We start from the raw sequence: 24,981 nt of genomic DNA on the forward strand, positions 1-24,981 counted from the left end.
CTGCAGAGTTGTACACTTCCTTGTGCTGGTGTGAGTTCTTTGATTAATTAACAATATGAAGAGGAATGTGGGAATGAGTTGCACACAGGTGGTCTCATCTCTTGCCTATCTCTAGTTGTAAGAAAACTTATGCATTTAAACCCTTCCCTCAGATATCAGGTGGCAGATACCACTTCTGCAACATGGAGCAACTTAGCTCTCACTTTGGCAATGAAAGAGATGGTTATGCCATTACAAATACAATGACTTCAATGTTTACCAATGTAGTGGGCATGAATGTCATTGTATTACATTCTAAGATGTTTTAAGAAAAAGATTATTGGTATTTTCTTTTTTAGTGAATTTTACTAGTGGTTATAGTCACAGACATTGCTTCTATACAAGTCCATACATTTAAGAAAGTAACATAGCCTTTCAGCTTGGGGCTTATTTCCTATCAAGGTGGTAACATTAGCAAGCATTGTTCAGACACAAGGCTTTGTTCTTACCCTCTCTTGACTGCCACGGGGCCTGTAGACAATGGCACTCTGTGACCTCAGGGAATGTATTGAACATCCTAATGTGTTACTAGAAGTTGTAAAAGGACACAAAATATTTCGAGCCTAGGATATAACATTTAATGCTTTTCAGAACTATGTTGATCAAAATCCACCTTACAGTTCATTTGTTTTTCAGGTTAATGGCACATTTACTTTTATAGTCACACACACACAAACACACACACACACACACACACACACACACACATTCTTTAGACGTGTTAGAAAATAAAGTAAACGTGTACTTGTCCTAGTTTTTATTTGCCGAAGGCAAGCCCACACTCACTTTTTCTTAACCCCAATTTAGGTCACTGAACATGGCCCAGTCAGTCATCACAACAGTCTTTTCTAGTAGCATGACTGGTCACAGAGGACTGACATTCGTGTTTTTGCCACATGTATTCACAAGGAACCATACTGGAGGACTCACATTGTGACCATATAGATTCAGCACATAATACTAAAATACTGCCATTATCCAACCATACAGGACATGTATATATAGAATATAAGACTAAAATACAGTGTCAGATAACCTGAATAACAGTTGTTTTATGGTGCATTTCCGAACTACTAAACTTTCAGCTTCATGTTTGAAAGCTTTCCTATGCCGCACATGCACAGCAATCTTACTTTCTTATCACATTCAGCAAATTAAGGGATTCCTAATTCAGGAATCTGACTACTCTGGATTTTGCTCTTTTATCAAACTGGTTGTAGGAAATCCAACTACAGTGTATGACTGGCAGTGACACAAATCTCCTTTCAATGTATGTCTAGAAGTATTTCATCTTTGGTGTCCATTGATTGCTAAGTTCAAATCTACCTTTTAATATAATTTCTTTCTGTGATTTATACCTGAGCTCCGTGCTGAATTCCAAGCACCTCTTATTGAAATATGATGTGGGCTGAGCGCACACGGCACTCTATTGATTTGCGCCAGCAACTCTGGTCAAGAAGCTTACTTCATTCATCTCAACACCTGGCAGTGTCTTTAAAGAAATCTAGTACTTATTGAATTTGTGTAAAGCTGCCTAGTGAACCCTCCTATAATTTCCTCTGTGCTGTATTATCTTACAGGTACCTTTGATGAACAGATTTTTAATAGACAATGAGATTCATATTTTTCTCCTGGGGTAGCAAACTCTGGTATGCAAGTCAACAGGATATATTCAAATATTTTATTCTAAAATATTTGAAACCAATATAAGGTGAAACTCTATCTTTTCTTTGATTTAACTACATTGTTTATGCTAGAAAAATTATTTGAAACTCTAGGAAAAAAATTTACCTAAAGTACAGATTTCTATATGGAATTAAATCTTTGTGATCTAGCCATCCAGTAAATTGGAAACTCAAGTACTCCCCCATGACTCTATTAGGATTTGGAAGCAATCAGTCCTGAGCATTCTAGTATTTTTGGAATGTCCCTTTTTTTATGTTTCTTGTTGCTGTTAATATGATGTGTTTCTTCACCCCTGTGGCTTGTAAGTTTTACAGCTTGGACTCATCTCAGGCAGTTTTGCTTGTTTTGTTTTCCTGTTAAGTTTTTGTGTGATTGGAGCAGCAGACTCCCCCTTGAGAGCTTTTACACAATTGTTTCTATTACTCTCCAGATGTGTTACTATTCTTGAGTTGTCTTAATATAATTATTCTTGGTAAACATGTGCACACACACACACACATACGCACAAGAACATTAAGACAGAAATTTCCACATTGGCTTCAAAGTCTTACAACTGTTTCAAGCACACAATTTCAGATTTGCAAAGTTTAAACTGAAGTGGAACTCAAACCCATTTTTAAAAAGCAACCTAAACCTTAAACTAGTGTTGGCATTGTGGCTCAGCAATAAAGTTTTTCCCTAACAGGGATGAGACCCTAGGTTCAGTTGGCAAAGCACATAAATTTAATATAATGAGTTCATTGGTAAATATAATTACAATAGCTGTTGAGCATCACTTGAAAGCATCACATAAAGCTAAAGTGGCAGGTCCATAATGTAGTGTCATAAATGTCCTTCTTCTGATTATAAATTTGATGAGTTCTGTGCATGTATACAAGTCATATATCTTTTTGTTAAACTCAGACAAATGGGCTGGTGGTTAAATCAGTGGGTGAAATTCCTACTACACTAGCTTAGATATGAGTTTAAATTCTCAGAACTCAAGTAAAATCAGGCACAGTGACAGGGGTTTATAATCTCAAATCCACTAAGGAAAGACAGAAACAAAAATGAATCTCCACAGCATGCAGAACTCTTGTCATGATGCACACAACAGCACACAGCAAAGAATCCAGCTCACAAAATACAAGGTGGAATGTAAAGAACAATGCCTAGTGTTGTCATATGTTGTCATATGACCTTCACATGCATGCTATGGCAAACATTCACACAAAAATTGTATAGCTCTCTCCCTCTCTTCCCCCTTACCCTCTGTGTGTGTGTGTGTGTGTGTGTCTTTCTGTCTCAGTCTCTCTCTGTCTCTGTCTCTGTCTCTGTCTGTCTCTGTCTCTCCATAAAACATACATACATAACCAGAAAGCACAATGAGAGAAATACTCAACTGTCTTTGTTAATCAAGAACATTGTAGAGCAGAATGGCACAGTTCAGAACAAGCATACAAATAATTTGGTTGCTGTTTCAGTCAAAGTAAATCTTCTATTTTCTTAATCAGCATAAATTCACAAGATTTTTTTATTTTAAAGTATATTGAATAATATAAAGAAAGTGAGACAAAATACCAAACTAATGAATTTCTATTACTTAAAGAAAAATACTACGAATCAGGTGGAAAATACTAAGGATTCGTCTCCTGCTGGGCAGAAAAAAAGGATGTCTTCTGCTCATATCCTGCCTTAACCTTCCTTGCTAAAGATGAAGGAAAAAGCTGAAATTTAAAACTAGCAGAGAGTGAGGCTGATTTTGACAGCCTGTGTTGTATGTATGATTCCAATTTTTGTTCTTTCCTAGTAAACTTCTTCATGGTAGCTGAGGTTTTGTTTTGCTTTGCTTTAAAATTGCATTACACTATTTACTAAGAAAATTGGAAGCTGATAGAAATTAACTTTTTATTATGGTTTTCCTTAATTGAAATGAGGTACCTGAGTAGAACCCGTCAAGCGGCTTTCATATTGCGTCACAGTTCTATGATTTAACAAATAGTGAAGGTATGGCTGCTAATGAGCATGTGAACAGCCGTTCACAGTGGAGAACCATGGAGGAGTGCAGTAGCCTGACAAAGCTCACCTCCCTTATGGCAGGTTTCACTGCTTCTAAATATAGACTAGCTAACATATTTTCAAGTTTAACTGGTTTAGTTGAGTATATTCCCTACTTGATGCAAATTTGTAAAAGTGCATCCAATTCGCATACATAATCAATCTTTTCTTCTGCCAAGATGCTTATAAACAAACATCAAAATAGAGATGTGAAAGGATTAGCTGTGGCTCAGTCAACACCAGTCCCACTACAGTAAATCAGTAGGTACTCAGTTCCCCTCCAGTGGTCCAGTCAGTTCTCACTCCCCATGGGCAACCTTAGAGTCAGCTTAGTTACCTTGTTGCTCTTATTTTCTTTTCTGCATTGTTCATACTCTCCTAAGAATCTGTTCATGGATATTTAAGGACCCCTATCTTAAAAAGGCCAGTCTCTAGGTAAGTTTGATATTTTCTTCTTCAAATGTTGAAAAGAATTAAAATCTAAACCTACTTTAAAAACGAATTTTTTTGTTACTTGTAACATGAGTACTTCAAGTCAGGAATTGCAAAGAGGGTGGGGTGTTGCTGATAGGGCTTAGATCTGACCTCATTTCCAAGGAGACTGCCTCCAACAGCCTTTCTTAGCTCCTCAGCTTGCAGCACAGTTTCCTCATGTGCGCCATCTCTCATTCTGACTTCATGCTCTCTGGACTTTTTCCTCTCTGGGTGGTTTGAACACCAAAAGCTTATCAATTCAGCCCCCTGTGACAAACAAGTGTGTAGAGCTCTGAAGAAAGAAAGACTAGCCACCACTGGTGAAACAAATGGATGCTTTCATAGAATTCCTGATTGTAAAAAACAGGAGGAAGACTGAATGATGCAGGAGTGTGTGTTCCAGGGTTTCTTTTTTCTTTTTCCTTTCCTTTCCTTTCCTTTTTTCCCCAATAAGTAAGTAAATAAATTTAATTGATAATCTAAAACCTTGTTCTAAAGAAAAGCACAGATGCTGTAGATGTGATGTTGGAGAGACCCCCCCACCCCATCCCCCGCACACACAACCAATATTTCAAGTCTCAGAGGTTTGATACCCAGGAAGGCACTATTTTTTTTTATTGTTTCTTTTCTTTTCTTTTTTTTAAAAATTAGGTATTTTCCTCATTTACATTTGAAATGTTATCCCAAAAGTCCTCCATACCCTCCCCCCCAATCCCCTACCCACCCACTCCCACTTTTTGGCCCTGGCGTTCCCCTGTACTGGGGCACATAAAGTTTGCAAGTCCAATGGGCCTCTCTTTCCAGTGATGGCGGACTAGGCCATCTTTTGATACATATGCAGCTAGAGACAAGAGCTCCGGGGTACTGGTTAGTTCATAATGTTGTTCCACCTATAGGATTGCAGTTCCCTTTAGCTCCTTGGGTACTTTCTCTAGCTCCTCCATTGGGGGTCCAGTGATCCTTCCAATAGCTGACTGTGAGCATCCACTTATGTGTTTGCTAGGCCCCGGCATAGTCTCACCAGAGACAGCTATGTTTATTTTCTTTATTGACATTTCAAATGTTACCTCCTTTCCTGTTTTCCCTCCCTCCTGGAAACAACTATCCCATCCTCCCTACCCCTGCTTCTATGAGGGTGTTCCTCCACCCACCCACCCACTCCCAATTCCCCGCCCTCTATTCCCCTGCACTGGGGCATCGATCGAACCTTAATAGGACCAAGGACCTCTCCTCCCATTGATTCATGGCAAGGCCATCCTCTGCTACATATGTAGATGGAGCCATGTGTACTCCTTAAACCACATGATCATTTCATTAGATGCTGGAAAAGCATTTGATAAAATTAAAAAGTTAAAAGTCTTGGAAAGATCAGGAATTCAAGGCCCATACCTGTACATAGTAAAAGTAATATACAGCAAACCAGGGTTTCTTAGGACCCATGTGTTAACCACTGTGTGGTTCTGTCCTCTCACCCTTTCTACTCAATTTCCATTCCACCATTTATTCCATTGCATAAAAGTTCAGTTCCATGATTACCTTCAGTTTATACGCTAAGGCCTCTATTTAGGAGGAAAATACAAAAACCAACAAGCAAACAAACAACCAAAATCCAATAAAACAATCAGAATGGAAGCAAGAAAAGAATGAAAAGGAAAAGAAAGATGGATTGATTTTGGTTTAGGAACAACCAAAATCAACACTGGCCTAAATAATCGGTCACAGCAATTTTCAGGGCATAATTTTAATATATTTTGAAAATATCCACCCTCTTGTCGTAGCTGTTTAGTTTTTCAATATTGTTTGCTCCTCCAAAGGGTATAAAAGTAAGGTTTACATTAGCCTCTCACATTCCAAACTAAAATTAACTTGAATACATTTTAAATGTGCAAGGAAAATGGTGGCAAATTAAATGAAAAATCTGGTAATTTTGAGGACAAACAGATTAAGCATTCAGAAATTATGCAAAGCTCTAGTGTTTACAGTGTGTTAGCAAATTACAAATTATCTCAGAAAAGAGAGAAGCCAGAGGACAAACACCACCATTTTCTACAGGCTCTTACAAATGATTTTGGAAAATGAAAATAAAACTTAGATGAGAAAATAATGAAAACAGGAAAAATATATTTTAGGAAACTCTTGCTCTGAGTTAAGCAGCACAGAAATCAATTTTTTTTACAAGAAATAATATTGCTTTCTAGAAAGCATGTTTTATTTACAGTTTTATTTAGCCTAACAAATAATATTCTGACTTTGTACTGTGATGCAAACTGTAATTTTACTAAAACACAGATTTTGAATTTACAATTAATAAATAGAAGTTGAAGAAGTGTTTCACTTGTTAATATTGTCAGGTGTATAGGGAGCACCAGTTGTGGTGAGATTTGTTTCCAGTGGTGCCTATGTCAGTGATTCTCAACCTTCCTATTTCTGTGACCCTTTAGTACAGTTCCTCGTGTTTTACTGACTCCCAATCAGTATTTTTGTTACTATTTTAGAACAGTAATTTTCTACTGTTGTGAATTGTAAAGTAAGTATCTGTGTTTGTTATGATCTTAGGCAACCCTTATGAAAATATCATTCAGCATCCAAAGTTTTTCACACCCACAACTTGAGAACACTGTTTCTCATTCTTTGTTTTATTTGTCTTCTACTATTGAATTTGAATTGTTAACATACACATACTTTTGTAAAAGTTGGGACCCTAATGGGACCTGAGAGCGTATTACCTTAAGAAGCCAATCCAGTTTCCACATAAGAATTCAAACAGGGAACAAAGAAAATAAACCTCATAATAATAAGCTGCAGCTATATTGTTAATTATTAGACCTCTTTTTTATGAAACATATAGATAAGAGAAAACAAATATCATTGTATTAGGTTTTTTACATAGTAAAGAAGTAATTTGTGGGTTTTGAAACATTAAAGAAATTATATAGAAACAGAGGCCAGGGAACTGCTTTCAGAAATGCCTCCTGCCTACAATAATAAAGATTTGGGTATTACTGGTACATCATTAGTGTGTCCATGCTCTGTCATTATTCCAGAAATGACAAAGAAACAAGCATGGTTTTATGGAGTTGAAACTTTAGGCCAGTGAGCTGTGTTCATTATGGCACCCAAAACAGATTATAGCATGAAGCTGGAACCTGGGGAAGATCCACTGGAATCTTTCCATCTTAGTCAGCCCATGCAGCTAAGTGGATTGCAATTTGTCTTTGTTTTCAGTACCCAATTTGCAATCTCCTTTGCCTCTAGAGTGCTGTGACAAGAGGTGTGCACTGCAGTGTGGGCTGGCTTCTAAGCTCCAGCCTATGCTCCCTGTTTTTATTAAGATGGTTTTCCTGACTCCCCACATCCCAAGACAAAAAAAAAATCTTTGTGATAATGATCTCCAGAGTGTACAGGATGCATTGTTAGCAGTGAACTCCCCACTGAATGACTAATTTCCTCATTTACCTTCAACATTGACCTTTGTATTTGCATAGGTAATAAACACTCTAACAAAATATGGCTAAAGTAGAGTTAATAAATATTAAACAGTAACATATATATTCAACCTCTGTTTCTCTGCATACATTCTTGTCCCCTTATTTAATAAATATTAAACAGTAACATATATATTCAACCTCTATTTCTCTGCCTACATTCTTGTCCCATTAAATTAAACATTAATAACACTCTTTTACTTGAAACTAAATTCAACAATCACCCACTATTAATTTTATTTTTACCACTACATATATGTAATTCATCAAGAGGTTTGTTGACACTATATTTAACAGATAGTCAAGATGCATCTACTTCTTCTCATGGCCAACTACTCTTTGATCTGAACAACCACTGGCTTCAAATATATTTTATTTCATATCCATGTGCCCAATTTCACAAAATTGTGCCCAAATCCAATCCACTTTAACCTCCTCTACAATTCTACAATTCTTTCTTTAGCACCCACACCAATTGTTACCAAATTCATGCTCTCATTTTTTTTTAAATTAATGATCACTGACTCCATCTAATGCTGTCTGTATGTACATGGGAAGACTCTCATTGCCTACTCCTGAAGTCAAGTACTTCATATCAAGCAGCTATTAATCACCAATAGCTTCTAAAATAGAGTGGAACCTCAAGAGATCCATCAGCATCCATACTGGGATTTGACTGGTTAGGTCTTGTGCCAGTCTTATGCACAGAATAGCAGCCATGGTGGATTCATATATACATTTGTGTTGTCATATCTAGCAAATGTTATTTTAAGTCAGACATTACTTCCTTTGGTTCTTATAGTCATTCTGCTGTAGCAATCTCAGAGCCTGCCCTATTCAGATCTCAGCACTCCAAAGTCTTTTAGTCTTTGCACATTGATATAGACTGGTTTGTATTTCTGTACCAATTGTCTTCTACCCCGAAAAGAAGCACTTCTTTTTTTTTTTAATGTTTTTTATTACTTATTTTCCTCAATTACATTTCCAATGGTATCCCAAAAGTCTCCCATACCCCCCCCTCTTCCCTACCCAACCATTCCCATTTTTTTGGCCCTGGCTTTTCCCTGTACTGGGGCATATAAAGTTTGCATGTCCAATGGGCCTCTCAAAGAAGCACTTCTGATGAGAGTTAAGAGATGTACTATTCTTTGGGTATAATGATAAGAATATAGAGAACATCACATTACTGTGTTCATTTGACAGAAAAATAGTAGTAGATCATCCCATAGAGCCTATTACCTAGTTAGACTCATGCTTGGGATCTAAGGTCTGATCTGTGGAGCAGACTTTAAGTATAATCAAAAGTGTTTGGTTACTCTCATACCATTTGTGCTAAGATTGCACCAGGGGACGTATAGTGCCATAGCAATCTCTATGAGAGTTCTAAGGACTCACAGCTGGTGAATCCTGCTGATTACTTTCCCCCTCTGGTAATTTATACAACGACTTTCAGCACTATGGAAGCTACTCAGTAGGAAGGAAGCCTCCCAATTAGAACCATCTTGGTTAATCCATTTCTTATGATTCAAGTTTCTGGTGTCTTCAACATCAAGGTCTTATCATCAAGGTCTAGATGATAGCTGTGAGCAATGGCAATACCTTGTGATGTCTGGGGGAGGGATTATTCGATCCCAGTGATAATCAAGTAGAAAAGAGGTAATTAATACTTAGATCAGGGTCTTTTATCCAATATAATATGGTGTGTGGGGAGGCATTGTCTCATCATTATAGAGTAACTATATTTAACCCCCTTCTATATATGTTTATGAGTATATTTTAGGAACCCTTTAAAGTAGGTTTCCATATGGTATTTTCAAAGGTTTTTAGTGCTATTTATATTTCCTCATAATCTCTTCTCCATCCTTTCCTCCCATCTTACCAGACTCAGTTTAATTCTTTCTATTCTGTTATTCTCCTATCTCTGTTAATTACCTTGTATTCTATTTTCCTTGCTTTGAACCCCTTCTTTCCCACCCCAGTGGCTTTTTCAGTCTTTTATAATTACTACATTTCAAGCCTAATATCTAAATATTCAAAGCAATATATGAGATGATGTGACACTTGTCTTTTTAGATTAACTCAGGATTATTATTTCCACACCCTTCCAATTATTTGATAATTTTATGTTTCTTTACAGCTAGATAGTATTCTATTGTGTATATGAGCCATATTTTGATTATTGATTCAGCTACCCATTAACATATAGTCTGTATATTTCACATTGTTGGATATTGTGAACAAAGCAGTAAGGGATTTGGCTGACTTGATATCTCTGTAGCAGAATATAGTCCATTTGGAACAGACTGAGAGGTATTAAAATTGGGTCATGTAGTAGCTATTTCTTGCTTTTGGTAGAACCTCCTCCACATCAAACTACATTTCCAACAACAGTGAATACATTTCTTCCTTTCCCCAGATTCATCCCAGTCAAGATATTATGTTGGAATTTTAATGGGCATTAGGTTGAAACTGTAGCTTCCCTTTGGAAGAGTGGTCACTTTCACACAATTCATCTACTAATCCAGGATCTTGGGAGGCCTTTTCACTCTTGTCTTCTTCTGTTGCTTTTTTGTTTTCTTTTTCCAATTTTTTATTAGTTATTTTCTTCATTTACATTTCAAATGCTATCCCGAAAGTCCCCTATACCCTCTGCCCCCCCCGCCCCCCCGCTCCCTACACATCCACTCCCACTTCTTGGCCCTGGTGTTCCCCTGTACTGGGGCATTCTTAATGTCTGAAAAGTTTTATTGTACAAGCATTTTACTTTGTTGGTTAGATTTATTCCAAGATTGTTTCTTTAAAGTGATTGTGAATAGGTTGACTGTTGTATTTATTTCTTGGTCTGTTTGTTGTTGGTCCACGGGAAGGTTACTGATTACTGCAAAGGACCAGCTTGACAAAACACCATAAACCTAAATAGGCAGCAAGGGTTGGCAATCAGGGCAGTCTCTGGATGGACATTCCTTCAGTCTCTGTTCCACACTTTGTAACTCCTTCCATGGGTATTTTGTTCTCCCTTCTAAGAAGGATTCTGAGCTTCTGGGCTAATGTCCACTTATCAGTGAGTGCATATCATGTGTTTTCTTTTGTGATTGGGTTACCTCACTCAAGATGATATCCTCCAGATGCATCCATTTGCCCAAGAATTTCATAAATTCATTGTTTTAATAGCTGAGTAGTACTCTATTGTGTAAATGTACTACATTTTCTGTATCCATTCTTCTGTTAAGGGACATCTGGGTTCTTTCCAGGTTCTGGCTATTATGAATAAGGCTACTATGAATATAGTGGAACATGTGTCCCTATTACATGTTGGAGCATCCTCTAGGTATATGCTCAGAAGTGGTATTGCTGGATCTTCCAGTAGAACTATGTCCAATTTTCTGAGGAACTGCCAAACTGATTTGCAAAGTGGTTGTACCAGCATGCAGTCCCACCAGCAATAGAGGAGTGTTCCTCTTTCTCCACATCCTCACCAGCATCTCCTGTCATCTGAGTTTTTGATCTTAGCCATTCTGATTGGTGTGAGGTGGAACCTCAGGGTTGTTTTGATTTGCATTTCCCTGATGATTAAGCATATTGAATGTTTTTTTAGGTGCTTCTCAACCATTCAGTATTTCTCAGTTGAGAATTCTTTTTTTTTTTTTAGCTCTGTACCCCATTTTTTAACAGGGTTATTTGTTTTTCTGGAGTCCAACTTCTTGAGTTCTTTATATATATATATATATATATATATATATATATATATATATATATATATATATATATATATATATATATATATTGGTTTTGTGCCTTCTCAAGATAATTGATCACATGATTTTCTAAGTATTTTTACATTCCACAAGTTCATAGTAAGTTTAAAGCAATAGTCCATGTCATAGACTAATAAGACTTGAGTCACAGTAGTATTGTTTACAATCTTTCCATTAAGACTGGTAGCTTACTAATCATCAATTATCTGTTACTAGGTGCATACATTTATTACAAGTTTAAAGCATCAATTTTATACCATAAGTTAGAAAAGTTTTGTGAAGAGACAAATCAATTTGCCTTGTGTTTTATTATGTTGAATTCTTGTATAGATAGACTAGTCTATCATTTATTTTCTGTCCTTATGCCTACAATAAATTTCCCATTCCCTGCTTATGAACTTTAATTGCCAGAAAGTGACTTCATTCCTAACCTAGAAGGAATACTTTCCTCGATCATAAATTTGTTCTAAGCCTGCTTTCTTTTCCTAGTACAATTTGCCTGTGACACATGTGCCCTATTTACAGCTTTTATTCTATATGGGCCTTGAGATTACTTGTATTAATTTATGAATTCTATAAAACCATTTTGAAAACATCAATTCATCTGCACAGCATTACTATGATAAACATTATCATATTTATTCTATAGGAAATCTGTCCAAATAGGATGGGCAGATGCCCAGGAATCATTAGGTTATGTAGTAGTAGTGGGAAACATAAGCAGCATGAAGCAATCCTGAGATGAAGTATCTGAGGACCCTGCATCTCATAGCACACCTAAGACAACCTTGCAAAGAGATGACCAGAAAAATCTCCAGAAAACTCACTTGCTTGCCATTCCTTTCTTAGATGGCTACTGACAGATTAAAGTTTGTTAATTTTTTGTTATGCTACATTGTTAAATGTGCTTATCAGTTCCAAATATTACAAGTAGAGTTTCTATGATCTTTTATATATGGAATCCTATACTTTGTAGATCAAAGATACTTTACCTTTTTCTTTCCTATTCATATTCCCTTCTCTTCTTTTATTGCTCTGTCAATGAATTCAAACACCATGTTGAAGAGGAATGGAAAAAGTAGATATCGTTGTGTTGTTCCCGACTTTAGTTGAAGTGCTTTGTGTTTTCTTCATTTAGCAAAACGTTGGGTGTTGGCTTATGGTTTACTGTTTCTATTATGTTAAGTTATACCCCATGATCCTAAATTTCAAGACATTTAGCATTAAAAGATACTTGAGCTCATGAAACACCTTTCACCTTCTGCTTATAAGTGGTTTCTGCAATTGTGTGAGTTTACATGCTGGAATACATTGATGGATGTATATACGCTGAACCTCTCATATATATGTGAGGTGAAGCTGTATGATTGTAATAGGTGATCTTTTACATGCTTATTGAATTTGGCTTGCAAGTATTTTGTTAAAATTTTTCTTTTGTTCTTGTACACAGGACAGATTTGCCTATACTTTTTTTTTTCTTTCTTTCTGGCCAGGTAGTTTGGATGTCATGGTAATCCCAACTTCATATAAAGAAATTGAACAGCCTATTTTTCTTTAGATTTTTTAAAAAATATTTATCAAAACCAAATTTATCCAAGGTAAAATTTCTGATATTCACTACAAGATCCAATCTCTTTTCTCAACAAAAGCATATTTTTTTCTTATCTTATACATTACATCTCCCACAATTTCCCCTCCCTTCACTTGTCTCAGGTTCCTTGCTACCCCCTCACCCAAACCTTCTGCTCCTCAATTTCCCTTCAGAAAAAAATAGGACACACAGGGATCTCAACTGAATACTGCACAACAAGTTACCATAAGACTAGGCACAAACCCTTATATCAAGGCTGGAAGAGGCAACTCAAGGCAGGTCCACTCAGGAGAGCATTTTTCTTCAGTTTTATAGAAGATTGCTAGTACTACTTCTTTGAAGGCCTGGTAGGTCTTTGTGCTGAATTATTTGAGAGAATTTAAAGTACTTCTACTTTCTCAGAGATTGTTGTAGGGCTGCTTAAATTATTTACTTAATCTTGACTTAAAGTTGATAGACCTCATGCTTTTAGAAATTTATTAATTTCTTTAAGTTTTCCAGTTTTGTGGAGTATAAACTGCTAAAATTTTCTAATCTTATGATTAAATTTCAACAATATATGTTATAATGTCTCTTTTCTCCCTTTTTCTTTTTTTTTTTTTAATATTTTGCACTCCATATTTTGTCCTCCCATCACCCTTCGACTGTTCCACATCCCATACTACCTCCCCACCCAGTCTCCACGTGTATGACCCCAACCCTCACCTCACCTGAACCCTAAATTCCCTGGGGCCTCTAGTCTCTTGAGGGTTAGGTGCATCATTTCTTAATGAACATAGACCTGGAAATCCTCTGCTCTATGTGTGTTGGGGGCCTCATATCAGCTGATGTATGCTGTCTGTTTGGTAGTCCAGTGTTTGAGAGATCTTGGGGGTCCAGATTAATTGAGACTGTTGGTCCTCCTACAGGATCACTCTTCTCCTCAGCTTCTTTTCATCTCCACTTTTATTAACTTTGTTTATCTTTTTCTGCTGATTAAAGTTTGTCAGCCTTGTTAATCTTTTCAAAGAGCTATCTCTTCATTCTTTCTGTTCTTTTTCTTCATTTCTGTTTAACCATTTTCAGCCCTGATTTTTTATTGTTTCTTTCTGTCCATTATGTTTGGTTTTTTTTTTCAAATTCTTCAACTGTAAGAAAAAGTTATTAACATGAGAGCTCTCTATCTTTTTAATATAGGCACTTAAAGCTTAGACTTTTCTCTGTGGGTTGCCTTCATTGTGTCCTGCAGGTTTTGATGGGTTGTGTTTTCAGTTCCATTCAACTCTAGGAATATTTAAAATGCCTCCTTGATTTCTCCAATCACTTGACTTTGATTCAACAGTATGTTGTTAAATCTCCATGAGTTTTTGGACTTTCTGTATTTTCCATTTCTGCTGATTAAGAGATTGGCTCCAGTGTGGTCAGATAGAGTACAGGATAGAATTTCTGTTTTCCTATATTCATTCAGACCTATTTTATTTCTTGATGTGTGGTCAGCTTTGAAGATATTTCTATAAGCTGCTGGAAGAATGTGTATTCTTGGATGGAATATTCTGTAGGATTGAACTGTCTGTTGGATCCATTAGATTTATGATGTCATTACCTTCAACATTTCCTTATTTAATTTTTGTTCAGATTACTTGTCTATTGGTGAGAGATAGGTATTGATGGCACCTGTTATGACTGTGTTGAGTTTGATCTAATTTTTTAAAACTTCTTTTATGAAATTTATGAAAGAGATAGATAGCTTTTTTTTCTGTTGTTCCTTTCTGTATGACAGTACTCTCCTTATTTCTTTTGTCTAGTTTCATGAGGCACTATATACTTTTGCCTTGAAGTTTCTTCTGGATAGTTCTTCAAGACCCTTAGGCTGTATGAAATTTTACAGAATGGTCTTACATGCCGTCTCCATTCTGGCCCCACTTACCTCTCCAATTTTATCATTATTACTCTCTTAGAAGTTCTAGATACTAGTAATATTGGCTGTATTTCTGTTGCTTAGCTGTTAACTCCTGTCTGGCAAAGCTACCTTGCTCTGTATCGTTCTGATCAGATTTCTGACAATCCAATTTAAGTATTTGCATGGAAGGCAAATTTCAGTGATTGAAATTATCTCATTTCCTTTGTCTGAAATTATCTCATTCTCCTATATTTAGCTGAATATGCAGTTTCTTCCCTGACTTCTCCATAGAATGGCATTGAAAGTAGGAGACATATATATGGTTATCATCCTCTCCCAAATTTCTACAATTACACTGCAAATGAGACTAGTGACAATACACTTCTTCAATAAACAAAAGCAATCACTCAACATATGATTAAATAAGAAGTCTTGTATAATTTATCCTTTATTAAATTTTATCTCATAATAATCTACTATTGTTTATTTATTAGATATATTACATGGCCAAAGTATTTTTATAATATAATGATGGAAGTGATTGAAGACAGATCAGCTATCATAATTCTTAAAATCTAAGCTGAAAAGAATAAAAAAGGTCAATGAATAAATCTCCAATGTTCTTCAAATTCTTGAGACATAAGACACCAAGAATGCCTGATGAAAATCTAGACAAATCCATTTGTTTCTAATCAAGAATCAGATAAATACTTTGGCTTGAGATTATAACTTTCCCTCTTTGAATCACTGTAGGACCTTATAAAATTATGAAGTAGCTTTATTTACTTTGAAAGAATATGGCAGATAATGACTAAGACTATTTCACTCAGCCATGTGACTGGAAGAAGTAAATTTGTCACAGGAGCAAAGTTTCAGGGAATTTAACCTGCTGAAGAAGAGAAAGGGTGTGACAGAAACTTTGTCTCTGCTAATTATAATGAGTTCCTCAGCACTAGGGTTGTTCATATAACTCCAGTTCAAGGTGATATGGTGCCATTTCTGGCATTGCAGGCACAAGTGTACATGCTGAACACACACACACACTTATAAATAAATCTTAAAACAGAAATATCATATAACTACATATGGTCTCATACATTTAATTTGGGTGACTCCAGTCACACCCTCCTTTTGACATGTCTGGAACCCAAGATTTATAACTCAGTCAGCATCTCAATCATCTTCTCTGACAGAAGCATAGCAAGAAGTCTTCTGGTACCCAAAGATGAGCAAGAGCAAGACATGAATACTCCTAAATACAACATAAGATATAACCAAGTTACATTAGTGATAGTACAAAATATGGACAGAACACCTAGAACAGAGTAATTACTTCTCTGCCTATCAAGGTCAGATCTATCACAAAAACATTATCTGAACTATCCCTGTAAAATAGGTAGAATGAATACTGAGGCAGAATATTAAAAATGGACCAAAGTACTATGAAAGAAACACAAAGAGAAGGGACATGATAAGACAGGAAACAGAGAGAGAGAGAGAGAGAGAGAGAGAGAGAGAGAGAGAGAGAGAGAGAGAGAGAGAGAGAGAGAGAGAGAAAGAAAGAAAGAAAGAAAGAAAGAAAGAAAGAAAGAAAGAAAGAAAGAAAGAAAGAAAGAAAAAGAAAGAAAGAAAGAGGAGGACAGATAGACTGTGGAAGGAAGGATAAAGAAAAAAGAAAGGAAGTTTGTTTTAGGAAAATATGCTATGAACCAAAGAGTACACATAGATGGACCATGACTACAGGTACATATGTAGAAAAGGATGGCCTTGCCAGGCATCAGTGGGAGGAGAGGCCCTTCATCCTGTGAAGGTTTGATACCCTCATAGAAGCAGGGGAGGGAGGGTGGGATTGGGGGTTTCCCTGGGGGAAACCTGGAAAGGGATAACGTTTGAAATATAAATAAAGAAAATATCCAATAAAAAAGTACACAATGGAAAATAGTGGGATATCGATTCAAAAGAGATATTCTTAAAAGGTTAGCGTATATGGGCCATACTGAATCCCCTAAGTACTATGTTAAATACTATAGCATCTTTTGTGCCCATTAAATGCAATGTATATGACATCAGAGCTGTATATTAGGTTATTTCAAGATTGTTTTCATGACTGGAACAATACTATTTTATAGACATCACTGTGCATGTGCATACCCTTGAATCATAGTTGTCAAAAATATCTATATAATATACATATTTTTGATGTTTCTTAAAATAATTTTTGAAAAAAAACCAATGGATTAACTATGCTGACTCTAAAATGGTAATGATATATATTATCAGACCATCTCTATTCCTTTGCTGTTTCATTTTGCTCTTATAGATTTTCAAAATGGAATATTAAAAAACAATTTAATTTCTTTTACGGAATTCATGATCACATTATAAAAATAACATTTTTCTTTGCAGATGATGGTGCCTGTCCACTAACTGAACAACTGTGGTGAGTTCTTCCTTTAGTTTCTCATTCTCCCTTTCTCTATTGCCTATTTCTCTTTCCTCTTATTCTCTGAAATGTGTGAAATGTTTATCCCTCTAAAACTCAAAGAAATATATTTCTTTATTAATAGGTGTCATGATTTTAAAATGAGTTATCCTGGAAGAAACTCATAAAGCATTTTTAAATACTGTGCTTTGTCTTTTATTTTTCCCAATTAAAACAATACTTAGAAAGTTAGATAAACAGATTCTCAACATTTCCTGAGAAAGTTCACTTACTCAACATATACCAAATCTCTTAATCAATTAAAAAAACCTAATACATCTCATGAGAAAATATCAGAATATTTTATAGCACATGTATCAATAACAAAATACCTAACACTTATGGATACATACAAGTTTTTTCTCTACTAATCTATCAGACAAAAAACAAAAATACTGATATATCTTAATTATTTAATTGCTTCCCTATTTCAGATAATTAGTTAACAAACCTTAAGATTAGAGTCATATTTCTTATCAACTTAATTCCTCCATGCGGTTGATCATTTTGGTGACCTTGTGTAAACACGGTGTTACTGTACTTTTTATTTTATTGAACTGGCATTGAAAATTCTCTTTTTACTGTTCGATTTTACATTAGATGGTTATCATAGATTTATCAGTTCAGAATAGATTAAGAAAGATAGTTGAATCTTTCTCTTTATCCACTGTAATAAGCAGAAAATAATTAAGCAGAAGACTTTATACAGGATCTTCCATACCAAATTGCTTGATACATCATGACACGGCCAGCCTAGAAGCTTGATATAAAGAAATTAAGATGAAGTAAAAATGTTTGCACAGATGTTGTTAGGAAAGGGAATGGACATCAACTACTACATAGGATGCTTTGTGATACATGGTTCAGAGAAAATATATGTAGAAAAATGATTTATTACATCAGTGAATATCAATGATAACCATGAGAATTACCTAAGTTAACTTTGTAAAGCCAGTTCTGGTGAGGTAGATCTTATGTTCAGCCCAAGTCTGAATTTCAGTTAATTTTTAAGTGATGTCAAAGTCACTGCACTAGTGAGCATGCTGAAAGGAGCCACATCAAGTAGTTCTCAAACTTTGCCTCTTCTCAATATTAAGAACTCTAATTTTAATCCATTTACTTGCATTCATTATTTATTAGTGATTGTTCAAAGAACATTTTGGGTGAGAGCAAAACCAACCTTGTTTTTGTTAAGCTATACAGAAAAAGACTTGGGTATGATTTACCACCATGACCAATTCCAATCTTGTTTCTTGCAAACTTAAGACCTTTCTTTCTTTCTTTCTTTCTTTCTTTCTTTCTTTCTTTCTTTCTTTCTTTCTTTCTTTCTTTCTTTCTTTCTTTCTTTCTTCCTTCCTTCCTTCCTTCCTTCCTTCCTTCCTTCCTTCCTTTTTTTTCTTTCTTTCTTCCTTCCTTTCTTCCTTCCTTTCTTTCTTTCTTTCTTTCTTTCTTTCTTTCTTTCTTTCTTTCTTTCTTTCTTTCTTTCTTTTTCTTTCTTTCTTTTTCTTTCTTTCTTTCTTATTTGGTTCTTGTTTTGGTTTTGGTTTTTGCTAGACAGGGTTTATTTTTTGATACTGGGTTTCTCTGTATATCTCTGGCTGTCCTGTAACTCACTCTGTAGACCAGGCTCTGCCTCACAAGTTCTGGGATTAATTTCATTGAGTGAATATTAAAGTGAGCTAGATATAAGACTGTATTTTAACATTTCATATCTTAGTCAATTTCAAGGTAATCAGATCATTGTAAAGCAATAGACAAATTACAAAAAGCACAAAGTGCTCACAGGAGGGGTTTAATTAATCTGACATTATTATCATTGGTGTGTTTGAGAATGCTTGACTACTCCCCTACATATAACAGAGTGTTTTGGTTTTGCATAGCATTTCTGATGGACAAGGGCACTGCTAGTCTGATTGTTCAGCTAGCTAAGCTCCCAATGGGTAAAACAAACAAATCAAAAGAATTATATTGAATATATTAGTAGATTCACTTTCTCTGTGGTGATAGATATTAAGGATATTTAGAAGACACTAACTTTTAGGTATTCTTGTTTTAGTGTTGATACTGGTAGTTTTGGAACCTTTCATAATGGGAATAATGACTGTAATAATGTAGTTAATATAACTTTCATCATTCATGAAGTGCTAATCTAATTCTGCTATTTTGCTAAATTCTTCACATTGATTATTTTTAGTTCATCATACAGCCTGTGTGATACTACAATTATCTCACAGACAAATAAACAATTCACCACAGTCCATATCAAGAGCATAACAGAGCATGTAATAAGTGCACATTTCATTAATTGATATTATTCAGCACAATAACTCAAACGCCCATGTACTGTGCTCATAATTCTGTAGTTTTACTGAGCAAATAGACTGTTTTATCAGATGCTGTAGGTCTTTCATGAAGCTACATTTAGATTACTGAAGAGCATACTCACCTCTATGGGTTCTCACTTCCTACATAGCACAACATATAACCTAGGATTTTTTTTTTCATTTTTATTGGTGGTTTTATTTATTTACATTTCAAATGTTATCCCCCTTCCCAGTTTCCCATTCACAAGCCCCCTCCTTCCTCCCCCTGCCTCTATGAGGCTGCTCTCCAAACTGCCTACCCACTCTTTCCTTTTGAGTGATATATCTTTCTACCAGATTAACCTGGCTGTCATATAGTGTACAGGTCAGTTTCATGAATTATATAAAGAAAAAGTCTAATGCAAGAGCTTTTCCTTGTGACGTATTTTTCAATATTGTTTACATAGTTGAGCTAAGGGTCAATATACAGAGAGACTATACAAGGACAAGAATACCAGGAGACATGGTTCATTCTGATACTAGACATGCTTAGTCTTCTATAGCAGTGGGAACTGTATTTGAGCTATAATTATTTTGGTAAAATAATTTTTAAAAAAGCCCTTTTGTATCTTCCCTGAAGAAGTCCAGGCCTTTTTTTGGTCATTATTTCCTAGTTAATTCATTAGAAAAATGACTTCCGTACATTGATACTGGTATAATATATGCAAATACTCTGAATTTTACCTAAATGACCTGAGCATCTGTAGGTTTTGGTTTTCACAAGAGATCTTAGAACCAGTACCATGAAGATAGTTCAGGACAATAGCAGTTTTTGGTACAATAATATATTCTCTCTGGGAGGATTAAGAGCTAAGACTGAAAAATAAAGCATACCCTGCATCATCATGCATTAACCACCCCAGATTCCTGGAGGTAGAGTACCCCACCCCCTAGAGGGTGTATCTCTTTAGGTCCATGGCCAGCCTGGTCTACATAGTGACTTCTAGGACAACAAGGGCTATGTAGAGAATCCCTGTCTCAAAACAAATAAGCAAACAAGCATCAACATAAAGCAGAATAGAGAGAGACCACAGGCAGTTTGGCCTATGAATGAGATAGCATTGGGCCATCTCATACCCAAAATGAAATATTTTATAGGAAACTCAATATTGATAGGGACAGCAAAGCCCAAAGTTAAAAAGCCCAGAAGCATTCAAATGCTTCCTTTATGGTTTTGGGTACAAACCTTCCTGGAGTAAAAAATGGCAGACTGAGCATTTACAAACTAGTTTTCTATTTATGCCTCATTCTGAATTTCCTTTCCTGTACATTTTTACTTGCAAGTATGGAGAAGAGAATACAGTAATGTGTTATGTCACATCATGTCTCAATGTCCTTAGAGACTTGCAGAATGCATAAAAAAGCCTTTTCTAAAGATTCAGAAGATGATATTCCTGTTTTTACCAATGTCCTGTCTGAAGTGTAAAGCCCTTTGATGGGATGGTGAATCATTTTGCATAGGAAGAAGCCCATATTTCAGTTGCCCCACCCATATGACATAACTAGAGGGCAATATCCCATTTACCCAGAGCTCTGTCTCTATGAACAGGTGATCCAGTTTATTGCACCTCGTTCACAGAGAGCTAAGGAGAGTCTTGATTGACCACAAAAAAAAAATGCAGTTCTGCCTCACTGCCTTTCAAGGCATTTCCCAGCATCTCCACAGAGAACATCTGTCTTCAGGGCTATAAATCTGGTATTTTACCAGCTCTAAAGTTTCTCTGTTGCTTACAAGTAGCAGGGATCAACAGCCTACTCCCATCATTTAGGGACTAACAATGTGGAAAATTGAGTGAACTCAGTATTACTGCCACCGAAGGCTTCTCCCTGTGAAGCAGGGTTGTCTGCAAATTTTGAACAAAATTCCAAATAGAAAGAAAACAATAAATTGCATGAGAATAAAAGTTCATAGTTTGCTTTCTTAGCAGACAATGGAAGTAAAACAGAGTTCTCCTGTTATAAGTAGAATGAAGATGCACTTCATATGTTGATCTAGGAAGTTCTGTTTTGAGTTAAGCATAATTGCTTCCATACTGCTTTAAATGCAAGAGAACCAACACCATAACACATCAAGCAGGCTTTCCAAAGTTTCACCAACACAATAATTGGGTCCCTGTATAAATGCAGAATCACAAGGACAGAATTCACATTTCATGTTGCAAAACAGATAATTGTACAATCAAATGGGTGCTTTGATTAAAAGCATTGTATATGTAAATTTTCATTTGCTGGAGTACTCATACTTTGCATGTGCATATATAATTCAAGATTTCTAATTAAGGTTCTCTAGTGGCAGAAATAGCCTGATACAGTGGATTTCACATTTTACTTATTAGACCAAAATTGTAGATTATTTCATTTTCAATGATCACATTGCTGCCATTTCAAGTATGATATTCCCCTTTTATAGACCTCGTTTAAAATCAGAATACTTTTTAGCTTCGTTTTTGAAACTAGTTATGTGAATCTTTTATAAAATATTATGACAGATTATATGTTGAATCACCTTCAATGTGGACATTCATAGCAAACAAAAAATTGGTAGTATATCTAGAGTATGTCCATCATCTCTCCATTTAGTCACTTTTTTCAGGAACATGTTAGCATTTCTGGAAGTAAATCAATTTGTGCACTTAAAGTGATCTATTTACCGTTAAGACAACTATGAATGGTACATTTTGAATAAAGGCCATCTGGTTATCAAGATATTTTGCTAAATTCTACCCTGTAATCAATGTATTTCATTACAAACCTCCTTATCCTTAAAGATCTTCCATTGACTTAGTAGGTGCAAAGCAACAACCACTTACTTGTGAGTAGCTACTGTATTATGAATGAGGAGACAGAGAAAGATTGCATGATTCTCCTGCAGTCATATAGTCACTATTATTCAATATTAGGACATTCAGAACTTGAAAAGACTGTGTCTGTGCCTTATGTGTAGCACTGTGCTTGTGTGGTTTCCATGAAGTAGCTGGTGACTGACAGCAATGCTAAGACAACAAGCATTCCTGTAAAATTACTTCCTCTTTCTTTGTTCTTTCAACTGTCATAACACAAAATAATACTCATTAGTTGGAGAAATGAAACCTAAAATATCACCCTCATCTCTGACACAGCTGCTTACCTTCCCACCTTCCCTATGAGAACCACAGGGTTTCAGGAAGATGGTTACAAAGTTCAGCACAGCAGGATGGCAGAATCTCCATTTACATGGGCACATTTCACCTACAGTTCAGACTTGTTCTCTGCATCTCCTGATAACTAAAGGCAAAAGTAGAATTGTTTTATTCCAGTTCATATCATCTTGGATCCAATATCACAATGTCTCCTTGGTCTGCAGATGGTGGCTCTCTAATTTGTTCCTTCTGAGACCAAATGACCCAGGCCTCTTCGTTCTCATTTTTTCATTACTTGAGCCTTTAAAGTATTCTGCCTTCCCAGATCTCACAGAAAACCTGATGACTTAAATTCCCCCCAATGTCTGTTTTCTCTATTTGAACAGATTTCCCAAAATTCAGCTATGTTCTCTTAGTAATATTTAAGGCACTGCTCCTGGGTCACCCAGCAAGATGGACTTTAGAACCTTGCCCTCCTTACCCTACATAATGCTCTTAAGTTCTTAGTTTCTGCTTCTCTTTTTTTTTTTTTTTTGAGTTCTTACCAACCACACCTTTGCAAAATTTGTTTATGTGTACAACCCTTTTTACTAAAACTAAAAAGCAAAAATTGGCATATTGACTAGAATATTTCCTGCTATATTCCTAGATCCTGCCTGGTACAAACTACAAAGCATGTTAACTACAGATTACATAAATAAAGAATCAGAAGATACAAACAAGTATATGAACACTGTGGGTTTGCTAAATATGGCGCTAAGTGGTTTTATTCACAGTATAATAATATATGTAAGAATGTATAAGTATTTGCTAGTGGCACTTTTATGTCACTGTATGCAAACCAAGCTATCTTAATAAGAGTTAGCTGTGATATTGCTGTGAAGAAACACCATGACCATGACAACTATTTTTTTAAAATTTTTTTATTAATCATTTTATTTGTTTACATTTCAAATGATATCCCCTTTCCCCCTTCCTGGTTACCCCTCCACAATCCCCCCATCCCATCCTCCTCTTCCCCTTTCCCTTTGCCTCTATGAGGGTGCTCCTCCACACACTCACCCACTCCCGCCCCACCCTTCTAGCATCCCCTTATGCTGGGGCATCAAGCCTCCCTCCCTCCCTTCCCATTGATGTCAGATAAGTCCATCCTCTGCTACATATGTATCTGGAGTCATGGCTCCATCCACATATACTCAATAAAATGGTTTTTAATGATATTTTGCTATACTCATAGATCAGTGCCTTATCCAGTCATCATCAGAGAGGCTTCCTCTGGTAGCAGATGGGAACAGATGCAGAGACTCACAACTAGACATTATATAGAGAGTCTAAATGGGAGGTCTCCATTAAATCAGGCAATCTCACAGAAGAAGAAACTGAACAAATTTTATAAAGCAAAACATTTAATTAGGGCAAGCTTACAGTTGCAGAGTTTTAGTTCATTATTGTCATGGTTGCAAGCATGGCTGCCTGCAGGTAGACATGGTGCTGGAGAGCAAGAGCGGAAACTTCTGTACCCAGATCAGCAGACAGCAGTAAGTGAACTTTGAGAAACTAGGCAGGTTTGACCTCCTGAGACCTCAAGGCTTGCCCCTAGTAATCCACTTCCTCCAACAAGCCATACCTCCTCCAGCAAGAGCACACCTCCTAATAGTGCCACCCCCTTTAAGGCTATGGGCTGTTTTCATTCAAACTACTTTGCAAGCCAGGGGAGGTAGAAATGAAAACTATTGCTATAAAGATAAATAATCAGGAAATGGAATGTTCTATTTTTAGCATCATGGTAAAAAGCAATGACTATCTACATCATACTATATGACTATATATTGTTCTTGTTTTATACATTTTAGAAGTATTAATTTTTGTACATTATATAATGAAAATGCTATCATTTTATTTAATTCATATTTGATAAAGCTAAGGTAATCTAAATGTAAGTTTCTTGCTCAATATTACAGAGAATCCCATAGACTCCTTAGTAAGCTGAATGAGTGCACACACACACCCCCCCACACACACATGCATACACATACACACACAAACATATGCATACACGTGTGCATTCAAG

General features: G+C 35.9%; 1 protein-coding gene across 23 annotated transcripts in view; it reads left to right on the top strand.

The window, feature by feature from the left end:
• Positions 1-24,981, top strand: part of Ptprd (protein tyrosine phosphatase receptor type D) — a 2,287,128-nt gene that overhangs the window by 1,197,033 nt on the left and 1,065,114 nt on the right. For all 23 annotated transcript variants that reach the window (XM_085839214.1, XM_085839210.1, XM_085839224.1 and 20 more), the window contains exon 8: positions 17,353-17,386. The gene's annotated coding sequence lies outside the window, so the exon portion shown is untranslated. The remainder of the gene's footprint in view (positions 1-17,352; positions 17,387-24,981) is intronic.

This window comes from Mus caroli, unplaced genomic scaffold (assembly GCF_978045245.1).
Source record: "Mus caroli unplaced genomic scaffold, Mus_caroli_1 scaffold_6, whole genome shotgun sequence".
Taxonomy (NCBI): domain Eukaryota; kingdom Metazoa; phylum Chordata; class Mammalia; order Rodentia; family Muridae; genus Mus; species Mus caroli.